The 16,325-nt window shown below is 44.5% G+C and overlaps 1 protein-coding gene across 12 annotated transcripts in view; it reads left to right on the forward strand.

The window, feature by feature from the left end:
• The window catches only part of ABLIM2 (actin binding LIM protein family member 2), a 270,175-nt gene that overhangs the window by 71,691 nt on the left and 182,159 nt on the right, over positions 1–16,325 (forward strand). The gene's annotated exons all lie outside the window — the stretch shown is intronic.

Genomic DNA, 16,325 nt, shown 5'->3' on the forward strand with positions numbered 1-16,325 from the left:
CCTCACCTGTGGGGTTAGGGCAGAGCAGTGCAGCCCACAAGGTCCAGCAAGCCCAGGGAACCCCACATGGCATGGGAGCACCCATGTGGTACAACACAGTGGCAGGTCTATGCTGTGTTGTCATGCCATGCAATACATCATGCAGCCAGGGGGACCTGTGATCCTAAGCCATTCAGAAGTTGGACAGCCCTGAGCTATGTATACTGACTGCATTAATTACTTTATTAAAGTGGATACTGGATCAGTTTGTGTAAAGTTACAGGCAAAGATAAGTAGGCATAATACCCCTACTCAGTTGTCTAAATGTTTAGTCATGTTCATACTAAATATTTTTTATTAGAAATAAAGGACAGCTCGTATGGCATGTAAAGTGGATGGAAATGTATGTGTAATTTTCTGAATTGCTTTGGGGCGGTGTTAATTAAATATGCGCACAATACATATAGCAAATTTCACTCCTAAAGTACCTTTAGTCATTGAAGAGCTGAAAAAAGGAATATGTATTTGTTCAAAATGAAATTCTGTCATGTTTCATAAAACCACAGTATTTTTATGCTTTATATATCTGATAATATCTAAGGATATGGGTACACTTAAGAATTGCATCAACATTCCTTGACATTGATATAAGCTGTTTGCGTGCAACTGTTACAACTGCATCATTCCTTCTGTAAGGAACCCCACCTTGTTAAGCTAACTTGTATCACTACAGGCTCCTGCAGATGTAGAAGCAACACATTGTATCAGCTGCTTCACACTCCTAAACATGATCTTTCCCTGTCCGTTTAAAGTGGTTAAAATGTATCTTTGTCTTGCTGTTGATTTTCACAACTGCAATCCCAGCAGAAGGTACCAGACCGAAACAGAAAAATTGTCCTTCTTCCATTTCTCCACTGCATGAGATTTTTCCATGTAAGCATGTTTTTGGTGCCCTTCCAAAAGCCTCTTCCTCTGCATCAGTCCTCTGTATAGCTGGAGGGAATCTGTCCTCCCAGGGGGACCTTTGTCTTCCCATACTTCAAAACCCTTCTCAGGCAAGGTGGTTTTGTGGTCTATGCAGGTTTCCTTTCAGTGAGGAAATTCCACAAAGACATTTTATTGTGCTGCTGACATTAATCTGAAATCAGAAGAAAACATCTAATGATACTATAGAGTGCCATTGGAGTCATTTGGGTACTGAATACCATTTAGAAGACTTGTTTCAATAAAAATAATTTCTAATGAATTCTAATTCAAAGCTGAGATACAAGCTGCAGGGTCATCTTTTTAATTTAGGTTTGTACAAAATTGAGCCTACTAAAGGAGGAATTCTTTCATGAATGAAATCAGTAATTTTTCCATTAATTTCAATGGAAGCAGGTTAAGTCCCTTGATTCCCCTTTTTATTACTTTCTGGAGTGATTTGTAATTGTATGTCTGTCTTTACTCTCCACATTATAAACATCTATTTTAAGAGATGGATTCAGAATACGGTACTTGTACCTTAGAAAGACTGAAGTGGTAAAATGACCATGCCAACTCGCCTCCAAAAGAACTCACTCGTCGCTTCTTAAGGAATAAAATGAACTACAACTTCTGAGCTTTCTACTAAACTACAAAGATATAGGATGTGGGTGTTTGTACAACTCCATTTAGTGAAAGCAATTCTGGTGTTACATTTAGGTTGGAATTTTTCTTTGTAGTGGCTTTTTCTCATTTTAAGCAATCGCACACTTGTTTAATTAGAGTAAACATAGAATGCTTTGCACACAAATGTAATTTTTTTGTTCATAAATGAAATTTTACAAGTAAAGATTCTGGCATGAAAACAGATATTTTGAAAAAGACTAGCCTGAAGTGTTCTGGCTTTCTGTTTGGAATCTGAGAGGAAGAAATAGAGAAAAATGTCCAAAAAAGAGGAAGAAAAAAATTCTCTCTAAAACTTTCAAATATTTTTTCCTGGCTATATGTCAGTTTCATCTTCCTGTCAGTTGGGAAAGGCAGAGAGTCAATATTACTGTGGGTCAGAGTCAATTGACAGTTGACATCTTCCCATTGTGAGACTTTTAGGGAATCTAGCTTTGTGCTGAATGGATTTACTCAATTCTTATTCAGTCACTACTTGGAAAAAACTCCAGTGTAAATCAGGTTTTATAGAAGTGCAGTTGTAACAGGATTTGAAATTAATGTCTTTGAATATCATGCAGCCATGTTGTTCATTAGGCTACATAGCCTTTAATAAGACAGATTTGGAAATGCTCTCTCACATTTCATTAAAGGAGTAAAAATATGAAAGAGGAAGGGGAAAAGTAATAAAATATTGAACACTGGGGGCATAAAATTCAAATGAAGTATGTTCTCCAGTTCATTCTAAGGGCATCTGTCAGAACAGGTTTCATACAATGTGTGATGTTACAGAAATTCTGGGCTTTATTCTGATCTCCCTGAGATAAGTATGAATAGGCAATCTCAATGAGACAATAAAAGTATACAAATACACAACTGAAACAGACCTCAAGCAGAAGAGATTTGGCAGCATCACTTCATTGCCTTAGATATGCACATAATCTTACACAACATTAAACATTATCTTTATTACAGCTCAAGTTATTGATGAGTCTTTCCGTTTTTGTGGAAAGATGTCATTCTGTCAGTTACAGCATAACATTAAAATGCATAAATCATGATAGTTAAGAAATAATTAAGGAGTATATCAAAGCCTAATGTACTGGAAGCCCATAGACAAGCCACTGTGTTTTAAACAATGACTTCTGGCTGTTGGCTCTGGATTTATGACCCAGAGACCTTGTTCTGGGGGGTGGGGACACTCTCAGACTGACCACAACCTCTCCATTTGATAATAGGCAAATGTATTGATACACCGTGATAACAGAAAAGAAGCAATACAAACAATCAAGCAATTCTATATATCTACCAAATCCTAGGGCTGTCATTGGAGTCAAAATACATCTGGTCAATATGTAGGCTCCACTCTAAGACTCTCTCGCTTTGGTGTCAGTAGTCTGGAGGTGGGATGCAGAGCCCCCCCCTCCCCCCCACTTCCAGTGGGGTGTATGAGACAGGTTGATCATATGCCCCCCATGGTGGCCTTGGGGACCCTTCCCAGGGGATGGGTCCCCTCTCAGGGAGGAGGAGAAGAGATGGGGAGGAACAGGGAGGAATGGAAGGGAAGAGAAGGAGGGATGCTTTGTTATTCTCAAGTGTCTGCTTTTGTATTCTCCTTCTCTCTTGGTGACTCCTGATGACTCTTCGTCTGTGGCCGTCTCTGGCTGGCTGTCTCTGTGTGGTCACATGTCCACATAGCCTTCCAGGTCGTCTCCTAATTTGGTCTGTTCCCCACCCCTGTCTGCTCTGGGGCCTAGTAGCTGGTGTCACTTTATCTCATGTTATGGGCAATATGGTACATACTACCTCGGTTCCCAGGCTTGTTGGCCTTGCTGTGTTAGACAGCCTGTCTGCCTCCAGGGCCATGAGAAACTTTGTGTGTGAGACTCAAGCTTCTTAGAAATCAGTTAACCCCTGCTTCGCATCTTGACATCTTATAATGCATATATCTATACCTATAAGCCAATGCCCAAAAAACAAGCCTTTAAATGCCATTTCTAAGCCAACACTACCTGGCTGTAGAATGAAAAAGTCCAGAGTACATTTTAAGGAAATGGTCCACATGTAGCCCTGTGTTAAATCTTGCAGTTTCCCTAGTAAATAAATTGGAAAACTTTTGCTTTTCTACAAAATTCTACTGTATATTTAAACAAATATTAAGTGGACTGTCTTTAGCTAGTTACTGACATACACATCACTAAGGTTGCAATCTGAAACGCCAGTGTGAAAAACCAGACTTAATGAACAACATCAGCTTTACCATGTATCTGTTCTTTAGGTCATGCTACTTAACCCTTAATCAAACCCCCTTGGATTACTATAGTACTGTAAAAAAAAAAATAACCCAACAAAAACCTAGGTATGTTCTTCCAGTATGCAATAATTAATGTTCAGGATATACATGTAAAGTTCAAGATGTGGGCGGTGGGGGGGGGGACAGATTTTTTTCTTCAATATTAAATGCTATATATGGATTTAACTAAGTGTAGCATATCAGATTCTCAATTGGTATAAATCACTGTAGCTCCATACATCAAAGTGCTTTCTTCTAATTTTCTTTAATGTTCCTTTATACTGTGCTGATAATACCAGAGAGCCCTTGGGGTATGTTCCAGCACCCACATTGAGGAGTCTTACAGGACCAGAGCAGTATATATCTTAAAGAAAAGGAGAATCCAGAATAATAATTTCAACTGAAATGGATGCAGCTGAAAGAATGGGCAGGGCTGAGGCAGAGTATTTACTAGAGCAGATAAAAACAACAAGGTATCTGTAACTTGGTAACAAGGAGTGGTGTGTTTACTAGTTCAAACACATCTGCTGGGATATAAATAAGCATGTTACAGGGTACTATGTGTAATCTGAGGGATTTACATTTGAACACAGCCAAGGGGGCTCAGGTTGCAGTGGGGGGAAGTCAGTTTCGGGAAACATACTGGTAAGATGAGTCCTAACACATTTTGTAAAGCAGGGGTGGTTCATCCCATTTCATTCTCAGTGCCCACCATGTTACTGCTTCTGTCAACATATGATATCAGTCGCGTGTCTATCACTACCTTAGGCCTAGAGTACGTCAATTCATTTTACCAAAAAGAAAGAAGCAATGGACACGCTATTCCCAGGCTCATGGGACTTAGTGGCCTTGAACCTGGTATCACTTTCTGTCATACCTGCTTTTATAGTGCATTTCTTTGGAGTCACACCAGCAAAAAAACTTCTGTAATGCAGTGGTTAGTTCCTATCAGGGCTGTGAGAAACGGCACCATTCCATTTCACCTTGAATTTTGAGATTTCCATGAAACAGTGTTTTGTTTCAAATTTCATTTTGATTTGAAACAGCTGTTCCATTTTGCTTCATCAAAACAGTGAGGCTGTTTCAACGTTTCACTAGATTGGGCTGGGGACGGGGAGTGAGCTCAGCTGGGCTGAGTTCCCATCCCCAGCACTAGATCGGAGATGTTTCGAGGCTGTTTTGAAGCCATTTGTTTTGATTTGATTTCACTGTTTCAAGCTCAAAATGAGTCTAAGCAGTGTCAAACCAAAATAGCTGGTGCAATTTTGCACAGCCCTAGTTCCTATGTCGCAGTTCTAACATATGTTTTAGATTTTAACTATTTTAATATGTATGAGGTTATATGTTCAATTTCTTTTCTTTTCCTTTTTTATTCCTCTGCTTTCCCATCTCCACCTTCTCTGTCATACTTGTTCTTTAAGGATGCACAGGTCTCTGTTGATGATGACTGGATATTGACTTCAGTATGGACCCCAATAGATTCTAACAATTACTATAGTACCATTCATCAAAACCCATTTGCAATCTAATGATCCATTTAAGATCAGTGAGATTATGCATATGCTTGAAGTTAGCACACGCATAAATGCTTAGCTGAATTGGAACAGTATACTATGGATAAAATATTCACAGGCATCTGAATCTATTGATGGCTAAATACCTTTGACAATTAGGCTAGAGACAGACATTACACATGAACTGGTTTAAGTGATCAGAAACCAGTTTACACTTGTAACAGAACAGATGTCCACTGCACATAAACCAGTGTAAAAATGGCTGAAACCAGTTTGAGATAAACCTGGTTGAACGTAGTATCAGACTTAACTGATTTGGCTCAAACTGGTTTATGCAGTCTCTAAATCTCTATCCCAGTCCCCTTGCTGGTTTAAGATAAACCAGACACCCCGAGCATCCCAGCATGCTCTCTGGGCTGGGCTGGGCTCTCTGCTCCAGCTGCAGGGCTTCCCCTGCCCCTCTGCTCTCTAGAGGGAGCAGGGACCAGCCCTAGCAGAGACACAGACTGGCTTGATCCCGGTAAGGTAAAGTGGGCAGGAAAGGGGTTAATTCTTCCCTTCTTCCCCCACCTCAGGTGTGGTCAGTGTGTCTGCTAGGGATCAGAGGGGAGGCAGCTGCAGCGGTAGTCCCTGGAGCTGGCAGACCCCAGCTGCAGGGAAGGGATGGAGGGAGGAATGAACCCTTCTCCCTGCCCCTTTCCCCTTAACAGGTCCATGCTGGGTATGTTGTCCCACAGTGTTGGGATAGTGGGTCTGTGCCGTGCTGGGAGGGACTCTTCCCCCTCCTCCTCCTCCTCCTCCCAGGGTGGGGAGGGGGACTCTGTGGGGCACTGGATGGCAACTCTTCCTCCTCCTCCCCTTCCCTCCTTGTCACTGTGGGGCTGGGAGGGCGTGCTCCATGCAATGCTGCCTGACCCCAGAGCAGCGGGGGGGATCCACGCTGGCAGGAGCTCTTCCCCCTCCAGAGGGGCAGCGGAAGCGCAGAGCTTGGCTGGGCAGGGTGTGGGGTGTGAGGCAGGGTGGGGGTTGTAGGGAACCCAACACACTCCCCCCATGGTATGCAGCCACTGCAGCAGCAGCAGGTGGGGAGGTCAGGGCACTCATGCCTGGCACAGGCGCAGCCTCAGCCAGCGATGCACGGGAGGGAGGGAGTGGAGCCTGCCTTATACTTGAGCCTCGGCCTACAGTGTGGGAAGCCCCAAACCGGATCCAGCTGCTTCCCTAGTCCCTGGTGTGCAGTTCCTGTACTCTGCTGGGTGTGGAGGGAGCCCTGCCTCCTGCTTCCCCACAGAGTCCAGTGCGGGGCTTCCCCTCTGTGAGTACGGAGCTGCAGGCACGGTGCAGTCCTGGGAATAGAAGCAGCCAGGCAGGCTGCACAAGTCTGCGCTCCTCACCCCCAGTGCAGTGCTGGCTGCCTCTATCGTGGCTCCATGCTGTGCCTGCAGCTTCACACTCACAGCAGGGGACAGGGCTCCCTCCCTCCACTCCTGGCAGAGTTCCCCTCTGCGTGCCCGGATGGCTCCCAACTGTCAGGGAGCTTCAGGGACAGGCCTGCTGGGGCCTGCCCTTGCCCTCGCCCTCGCCCCCACTCAGCTCAGCTTCCCTGTGGAAGGGAGGGCTGCTCTAGCTTGAGCCACTGCAGGCGTGTGCTGAATGTCTATCCACTTGCAAACCAGTTTATTCTCTGCAGGTTAGAGTAACCTGCAAAGACTGAATCAATTCCGGCTCTGGCTTTTTGATGTCTGTCCCTAGCCTTATAGACTTAAGAAGGGGTTCAAAACCTTGTCCCCTGCGCAGAGGTAGGATTTGCTATTCATAAACCATCCCAGAGAGTCCCAGATATCTTCCTGAAAACCTTCAAGGACTGACAGCTTTCTCAGGACGCCATATTGCCTCGTCCCACTGTTCTTACAGTTAGAAACCTTTTCAGTCATCTGGGACCCACCTGTCCTCCATTAATTGGTAGATATTATTGCCAGTTATTGCTATGTGTTCACAGCTGGGGATAAATTCTACTAACCCTTAACTTAAATTCATTCCAATATGTTAAAAAATCTCTGTATTCTTTATTTATCATGATATTAAGCTCCTCTCCTTGCCTTCATTAATGTTGCTAGTTATTTTCTTGTGAAGATATTGAACAGCTTCTCATCTTTTGCATCTTTTATTAATATTTATTTATTTATTTATTAGCCCCCATCCCCCTCTACCTTTACAGGTAAAGGTGCAACAGGATTTAATACATGATCCCTACAATCATGTCTCCTGCCATGCCATGCTTCCCCTGCAGTGCCAAGAAGCAAGCTCCTGCAGCCAAGAGCCCCCTCAGCTGAGGGGCTCCCAGTCCTGGAGGCACCCCACACACCTCCATAGCCAGGAGATGCAGCTGCTGTGATCTCCCAGCCTCAGCGGTATGTGAACTCCCCACTGCTGGGAGAAATCACTGCTCTCATAATGTGGCTTAGGGGCACATGAAACCTCTGGGGCTTGGAGATCACTGCTGCTGTGATCTCCCAGCCCCAAGGAGAGGGTCCCAGTTGTTGCCATGCCCCACAGCTGCCAAGACCCAGCTGGATCCCAGCACTGGGAGGCCCTCTGTGGGGACCCAGCATCTGCAGTTGTGGGACTCTGAGTTTTGGCAACTGTGGGGTACTGCTGGAAGCCAGAGGTGGCAGCTGCTGGGCCTGAGGGTCCCCTCAGTTGCAGGACTTCCAGCCCCAGCTGGGCAGGGTGCACCCCTGTGGCTAGGAGCGCCCTGTCAGTTAACAGGGCTGTCAGCTACAAGGAGACCTTGCTACATGTGCAAATTAAAGCTTGATAGCAGCCAGCTATAAAGTTAGTACACGTTTTCCAGGTCTAACTTGATAGCTGGTTGGAGCTTTTTATTGTGTGATAACTACTTTGCAGGTGTATCTGGTTTCAAGGTAATTGCACAGTTAACCAGCTAAATAACATGCAGAAGACAGCAAAAAAACGTACAAAACAAGCAAACGAGAAATCAGCAGAAAGAAAATAACTCACAAAACCAATAAAGTATTAAAATAAATTATAAAGCAAACCCTGCACCCCTCCCCCTCCCCAAATAACATTCCAACTTAGCTTGCCTGATAAGTGCCAGTGCCAGGTCTCATAGTGCTTCTGGAAGGTGTCCAGGATGAGCCTCAATGTTGAGAGAGTTCCAGAGCTGAGGGGCAAAATATTTCATCATTCCTGTTGTCTGCGCCCACATTCTCCTTGATCTTTCCTTTTTATCTGACATATTGTAGAATCTATTCTTGTTCTCTTTAATTCCTCTTGACAGTTGTAACAGACTTTTTGTCTTTGCTTTCCAGGTTTTGTCCTTTTATATATTTCCTTAGTAACATGCTCTCCCTTCCATTGGCTATGTATGTGTGTCTTCATTTTCAGACAGGTAAAGGGCTCATTTTGGATTTATATTCATTTCTTGTGGTTCTTTTCCCATAGCAATTTTTGAAAATTGGAAGTCCAAATTTGGTTTTAGAGCTCAATTTATTTGAAAAAGGAAGTACAAATGTTGCTGTTTAAGTTTGACACGCTTTCAGTATTGAGAGTTGACATAGTTGAAATATTCAGATTTTTCTGCTCAGTTCCATGGATTTCTCATCTGACATGTTTTGCAAAACTTCAGATAAAATTACCTAGTAGATCTATGTTAGTGTAGCTATAACTTATAAAAAGTCCCAATCTGAAGTGTGCTATATAAATAGCTTATAAATGAGACCACAAGTAATATTTTCATATATTAGGCAGTGAGGATTGTTTATTTGATGATAAAATATTCATAGGACAACCTTCCCGGTCATTAAATATTCTTTTAATTTATCGTATTGTCTAATTAATCCCGACTGCTGGGCATAAAAAACATTCTTCATCTCCTTAAATGTTCTAACGAAATATCAATAGTCATATTGCTGTTAGCTAATGGTTGTTAAAGGGCATGCATTTCACCCAAGAGTTTCCTGGATTGAATTTTTAAAACTAAATGCTTAGTGAATTTGTGTGATATAAATAAAGTGTGATGAGGTGGTGTGTATAATTATAGATGGTCCAAATAGTTTAGAAAAGGAATCTTTCTCTGAAAGCTATCTGTTCATCAGAGGAATGCAAATGTTTACTTTTTAAAGTCCCGAAATGGATTAACTTCAGTTGAAGGGTTAAAGCTTCTTGTTTTGGAAGGACATTTTATAATGGAATTAATTTCATTATATATATAATTTTCCCCCAAAGGCATAAAAAGACACTCATTCTTAGCTTTATGCTTGGGATACTTGGTTTGCTTTCTTACTGATTTATTTTGTTTTTTTCTTCATGGAATGAGAAGCATTTAACTATATCTCTCCTTTGGCCTTTCACGGTCTAGCTCTCAGCTTCTGCTGACTATTTATGGCCTTAGATTTAAGTCAGTGGGGGCAACGTTTTTGGCAGGCATGCCACAAGGGGCGCAGACAGAAGCGCAGCTCCCAGCTGTAACTGAGAACACTTTGCAGAAAGTGTTGTGAGTTACTGTGAGCCCCTGGACCAAACAGAAGTTCACTGTTGATTCCAGGGGGGTGGGAATTTAGCTGCTGGGTGTGAGCCTAAAGCTAGTTTCCCCTAGCAATGGCTCCTCCTCTCTCCCAGCCTGTCCCTCTTTCACAATGGGAAGGGGGAAAGGGAGGAGGGGAGCTCACTTTAGGGGTTCCTCAACCAGTGCTAGAAGTTGGGGTGGGTGAAATGAAGCTTCCTCCCACCTCAGAGGAGCTCTAATATGCCTGCCGCACCCTCCAGCAGAGGCTGAAAAACCCCAGACCAAACTCCCTCTGTTCCCTTTCTTCCCTTCCTTTCTGAAAACAGCTTGAGGCTGGCAGGCAGCACAGGCAGAAGTTATGGACATGCTCTGTTTTGAAACATCTTCAGCTGACCCCTCATGCAATGAGACCTTCCTATTTCCACCTGATTGGCCATTTTTTAAGTGGTCTGCAATTGTGCACTTGTTTGGTCTATAGACAGCTTTCTGTGGCCAGGTGGGACAAAAATTGTCATTTCCATCTGTGCCCATGGTGAACCCCACCACTTCCCTAGTGCTGTTCCACTTCCCTTCTCTTGCCTGGTCCATTGCTTTGCTCTCTTCCCCATGCCTGATCCATCGTTCTGATCTATCTCCTCCCTGTCTGATCTGCGAGTATTCTGCCTGCTCCCTGCCCTGCATCTGTTGCATCCCAAACTGCTTGCAGCTGAACATGACACCTGTAGCATTCATACCTCAGGTCAGACACCTCTGGCTTAAGCCTTCAAGATAGTAAATTAAATATGGAGAAAGCCCAATGAGTAACATTTTTTAAAAAACCCCACACTTTTGGCCTTACTTTTCACCCTTGGGAATCGGTGGTAAAATTCCAGTAAATTTGAATTATGTCCATGCCAAATGTATTTTGAAAATCCCACTCAATATTCACCAAGTAATTTAAAAATTGAGTGAAAACCCAGAAAACACTAATGATGCTATGAAACTAAGGTAGGCTTTAATGCAAACAACCCCAATTCTGCCCTTAGACATGTGCCATCTCATCGACATTGAATACCGTAATCATAAGCAGCAGAAGGCCAGGGCTCACAGGGCTTAGCCCCTCCAAATGAGGGGCAGTGGTGGCAATGCAGAAGGCTGCAAGGCAGCCTGGGTGGGGGCTCCGGACGCCTGCAATGAGAGGGGAGGGGTGCATGCAGACAGACATGCAGCTGCATCCTACAGCAGCCGGGCAGCGGGCAGTAGGTCTGTGAAGGGATAGGGGTATGGGGTGCAGATCGAGGCCCCCATGGTGAGTGAGGCAGTGGGGCAGAGACAGGGGTAAATGGGCCCCAGGGCCAGGGTGGATGGTGGGACTGTTGGAGCCCAGGCGGCTCGTCCAGGGGTGTGGGAGACTCCCATCGCTGGATGCACTCTGGCAGAGGCAGGGTGTGCACGTGACCCCCAGATTTGGGTGTGGGGCAGAAGTGGGCTGCCACTGCACACTGCATTCTGCACCCTGCTGCTGCTGCCCCAGGAGTGGCACAATGTGCAACCATGTGCCTGCCATGTGCACTGTGCACCACACCCCTTGTCTGCCTGGTGGCAGACATGTGGCATCGCAGCACTCGCCAGGCAGTGGCAGTGAGGTGCAGCACCCAATATGCAGCAGCAGGCCACCTCTGCCCCATGCACAAATCCAGGGGTCATGTGCCTGCTGTGCCTCCCCCGGGGTGCACACAGCGGCAGGAGCCCCCCCATGATGCTGGACTAGTCACCCAGGCTCTAAGCATCTCACCACATGCCCTGCCCCTGCCTCTCCCCCACTCCATCACTCACTGGGGGGACTTGATTTGTCCCCCCCCCACACCCCTTCCTTACCTGCTGGTTGCGGAGTGCGTGTTTGTGTGTGTACACTCATAGAAGCACATGCACATTCAACCTCCTCAAATAATATATTTTCCCTCTGCCTATGACTGCAATACAGTTGCATCATTCAAGTTCCATTCTTGAGAGTTGGATTTTCTGATCTGCTAACATCACTTTGCATTGCCAGAGGTAGCCGGTGGGAAATTCCCTTTGTGTTTGGAGACTCTGTGACTACATCAAATGCCTCCTCTTATACTTGACAACAATGCAGGTAGAATGCATACTGGAGCAGTTTGCAAGTAGGTCTGGGACTGCAGATGCATGATGGAGTAAAGAAAAGAGGCTTTGAGAGAACTGCTTGGCAAAAAGGCAACACCACCAAGTTCTGTTATTCACTTTGGTTTTCTGTGAATCATTAACATGATAGAGTAGATCACCTATTATATCCATGTCTCATTAGAGTAAGCCTTTAATTCACCAGTCTTTGACTGTGCTGTTATAGGGCACACAAAAAACCTTCATGAAAATTTCATACCATGAAATATTTTGTAAATGTTTTCTAAAAAGCAAGTATTTTAATTAGCTTGGTAACAGATGGCAGTATTTCATTTTAAAGGCCAAAGCTATTATTAGATTTAAGAACTGTAAAATTAGGTGACTGAAAACAAAGAAGTTTATTCTTTTAATCTTTTTAGCTTCCTGGTAATTAAAAATAGCCAAATTGATTGCTTTCAAATTAAAACAGATTAATGAGTCTGGAACAGAGTAAGGCCACATACAGACTTTCCAATGTTCTAATCTGCAGTCACATAATTTACTTTAAGTGGTGTGATTTTAGTTCAGGTGCCAGCTGCACAGACGTTCACTGGTGCTGGAAGTCCTCTCTAAATAAGTTGGGGCAGTGAGAGGGGTGGGTGGGATCGGAGCAGTTGGTGGAGTCCCTGGGGGGCAGGACTACAAGGTCTGTGGGGGCATTGGTGGGATTGGGAAGATTGGTAGCAGGATCAGGGGGACTAGCAGATCTTTGGGAGGGAGGTGGTGAGATTGGGGGCCAGCAGGGTCATAGGGAGGGGCGTTTGCAAGATTAGGGAACTGGTAGGTCCATGGGGGTGGTTGGTATGTCCATGGGGAGTTATCTGTCCAAGGGTGGGGGGTCAGAGGGCTAAAGATAGTCCTGTCAGGGTGGAGGGCGAGGGAAGGAAAAGTGTAGTCCCAGGGCTGGGGTGAATAGCTGGGCTTTCCCAGTACTGAGACTGCACTGTGATCATGTACACATATTCCCAGAATCTGTAATCACATGGCTCATTTTAAGCCACATAATTGTGGATCATGTATCACATGTGCACATGTTCACTGGTGCAGGGCATCATGCTAGGACCACAATCTAAATAAGTCAGTGATGGGGGGGGTTGGAGGTCTGGGGGTGGATAGGCAAGCTGGCAAGCCTTAGGGGGTGAAGGGTGGGGAGGCTGTCCATCCGGGGTTGTGCTGGTACACACATTTGGTTTAGATCTTGCACAGGTTAGCCCAATCTACCTAGTGAACTCAAGTGAGATTGGGGAAGCCATTTTTTTCCTGATCTAACCTTCCCAAATGCCTGTACACTTTGGCACCTAGATCAGCCTGACCCTAAATGTAAGATCTGCACAAGGGTGAACTAAGTTGGATTGAGCAGCTGTTTTTACCTATCTAACTTCCCAAACTTGTGTACAGTTCAGCACCTCAGTCAATCTAACTCTAGTTAGATTGATCTAAGTGTAATGTCTGTACATACCCTAAGTTTTCCAGTTTTCTTTGGGCTGTTGCAGAAACCTCAGTGAGCCAGAGATTTACAGTGCTATGACTACATCTCCCTCTGCCAGCATGCTGCAGAAAAACCCATTTTTTAGGGTCATTGTACTATCCATGAGCTACCTTATGCTAAGAGAAATCCTCAATATTAAAATATGTGTTGAATCCCATAGAGCTGTGCACAGGGAACCCTGAAATTTATCTTTTTAAATTAGGACACCTGAGTTTTACGGTATCGGTGAATTTCACAATATTGTTCTCCACTTCTGAGGATTTGTCTTCATTGGAGATGGTACCCATGTACTTGCTCTTTTACAGAAGCACTTGTGTTATTTTGGCCCACCAAATGTAGAGTCCATATCATTGTACTGTACATAATACCTGTGTCCTTAGTGGTGCTGAACCCATCCTCTTGGTACTTCAGACACTTGATGAAATGATTACTAGTACAGTGTGAGACAGTTCGTCTTTCCTTGGATCGCTATTGGGAAGTGGGTTTTTTGTTTGTTTGCTTTGGATATAGGTTTTGGGTTTTTTTGCCCACCAGCATAACCAGTTGAGGCATCTCTGACCCTGAGCACTACTCGCTTCTGCTTCTTGCAACATGGCTGTGAATGAATGAGCCATGCCTGCTTCCAGGTGAATTGTTTATGCATCAAAGTAGACATTTGTTGAGACTTTGAGGGTCACTTCAGGAAAAGAAGCTAAAACAGAATCTGACAAGACTCAGAGATGAAATCATTCATCACACAATTGACAGGCAAAGTGAGTGCTGCAAGGGTCACTTGATGCCTCATTTGTAGCCAGCTGCTTCTTGTGCAAGTTAATTAGCAGTGCCTGGTGAGGTTATATATATATATAGTCATGCAAACTTGGGCTGCAAAGTTGTCCTAGAATTTCTGCATGACTAAAGAGTTGTTCATGAAGCAGTGCAAAGAGCTCTAGCACCAAAACATTAATTTGAGAAAGGCTATACTAGCACAAAACCAGGCTGACCTCCAGAAGCTGGTTAACTCAGACTGCTACAGACCAATTATAAATGAGTTTAGTGTTGGCAGCTCAAATCAGGCTTGTAGTTGTCCAGGTTTGCCAGGTGACTTTTACTTACTTGGGGAGGGAGGTATAAGCAACACAACAAAAATCTGGCTGCCCCAGATGATGGCAAACATTTGCTTCTAGTTTGTCCATCAGAAGGAGCAAGAATTTTAGCTGAAAAGAATACTGCTCATTCTTCTACAAGCCTCAGTTGACCACAGCGACAGATTAATGAACACAAATGTGGGAAATAGCAGGAATGGATTTGTGAGAATCCAAGGTACTGAGAATCTTGTAACTGGTTGAAACGAGCAGGGGCCTTATTCCATTGTAATTATGTTATGGACAGGGTCTCTGTGCCCTCTGTTACTTCAGGAGACCTTGCCCATATGTTTCTGCTATGGCTCCTGAAATCATACCTTGATGTCAGAGGGTTAAGCAATAGAAAGTTGATTTGATACTTGGCGGTTGCAGAACAATGAGGTGCATGCTGGTGACCTACAAAGCTGTTTGGATGCCTGTATGACCAATACCGTCAACACTGCTGTGGCCTCCTGCACCTTGTACAACATCTGTGAGGCTTGAGGTATCTACTTGCAGAGGGAACAAATGTGGAATGCTGGTGGCTTTCAGGTATGCAGACAGAAAGTGCATTCATCCTCACTGGCCATGTCTACATGAGACGTTACTGCACTGTGGTTACTGTACATTTATTTAGTACTTGTATAAGCATGTACTAAATAAATGCATAGTAACCCAAGTTACCACACGATAGCACTGGCAAACACCTTTTCATAGAATCATAGAAAGTTAGAGTTGGAAGGGACCTCAGGAGGTCATCTAGCCCAACCCCTTGCTCAGAGCAGTACTATCCCCAACTAGATCATCCCAGCCAAAGCTTTGTCTAGCTGGGTTTTGAAAACTCCCAAAGATGGAGCTTCCACCACCTCTCTGGGTAACCTGTTTCAGTGTTTTACTACCCTCCTAGTGAGAAAAGTCTTCCTAATATATAACCTTAATTTCCCTGGCTGTTACTTAAGACTGTTGCTCCTTGTTCTGTCATCTGCCACCACTGAGAACAGTCCAGCTCCATCCTCTTTCAACCCCCACTTCAGGTAGTTGAAGGGTGCTATTAAGTCCCCTCTCAGTCTCCTCTTCTCTAAACTAAATAAGCCCAGTTTCCTCAGCCTCTCCTCAGAAGTCATGTGCTGGCAGCACCTACCAGTACAGCCCAGTATGCCATTAGCCTTATTGGCAACAAGGGCACACCACTGGCTCATATTCCATTTATTGTCCACTGTAACTCCCAGAGCCTTTTCCGCAGAGCTGCTGCCCAGCCAGTCAGCCCCCAGCCTGCACTGGTGCATGGGATTGTTCCACCCTATCTGCAGGACTTTGCACTTGTCCTTGTTGAACCTAATGAGATTCCTTTTGGCCCAATCCTCCAGTTTATGTAGGTCACTCTGAATCCTAGCCCTACCCTCTAGCATATCTAGTACTCCCCCCAGCTTGATGTCATCTGCAAACTTGCTGAGGATGCCATCTTCCAGGTCATTGATGAAGACATTAAACAAAACCAGCCCGAGAACTGATCCCTAGTGCACTTTACTTGATACCGGCTGCCAACTAGATATCAAGCCATTGATTATTACTCTCTGAGCCTGATGCTTCAGCCAGTTTTCTGTCCACTTTACAGTTCATTCATAGCTTGCCT

The sequence above is a fragment of the Crocodylus siamensis genome, chromosome 2, assembly GCF_052110815.1.
Source record: "Crocodylus siamensis isolate JL-2025a chromosome 2, ASM5211081v1, whole genome shotgun sequence".
In the NCBI taxonomy this organism is placed as follows: Eukaryota; Metazoa; Chordata; order Crocodylia; family Crocodylidae; genus Crocodylus; species Crocodylus siamensis.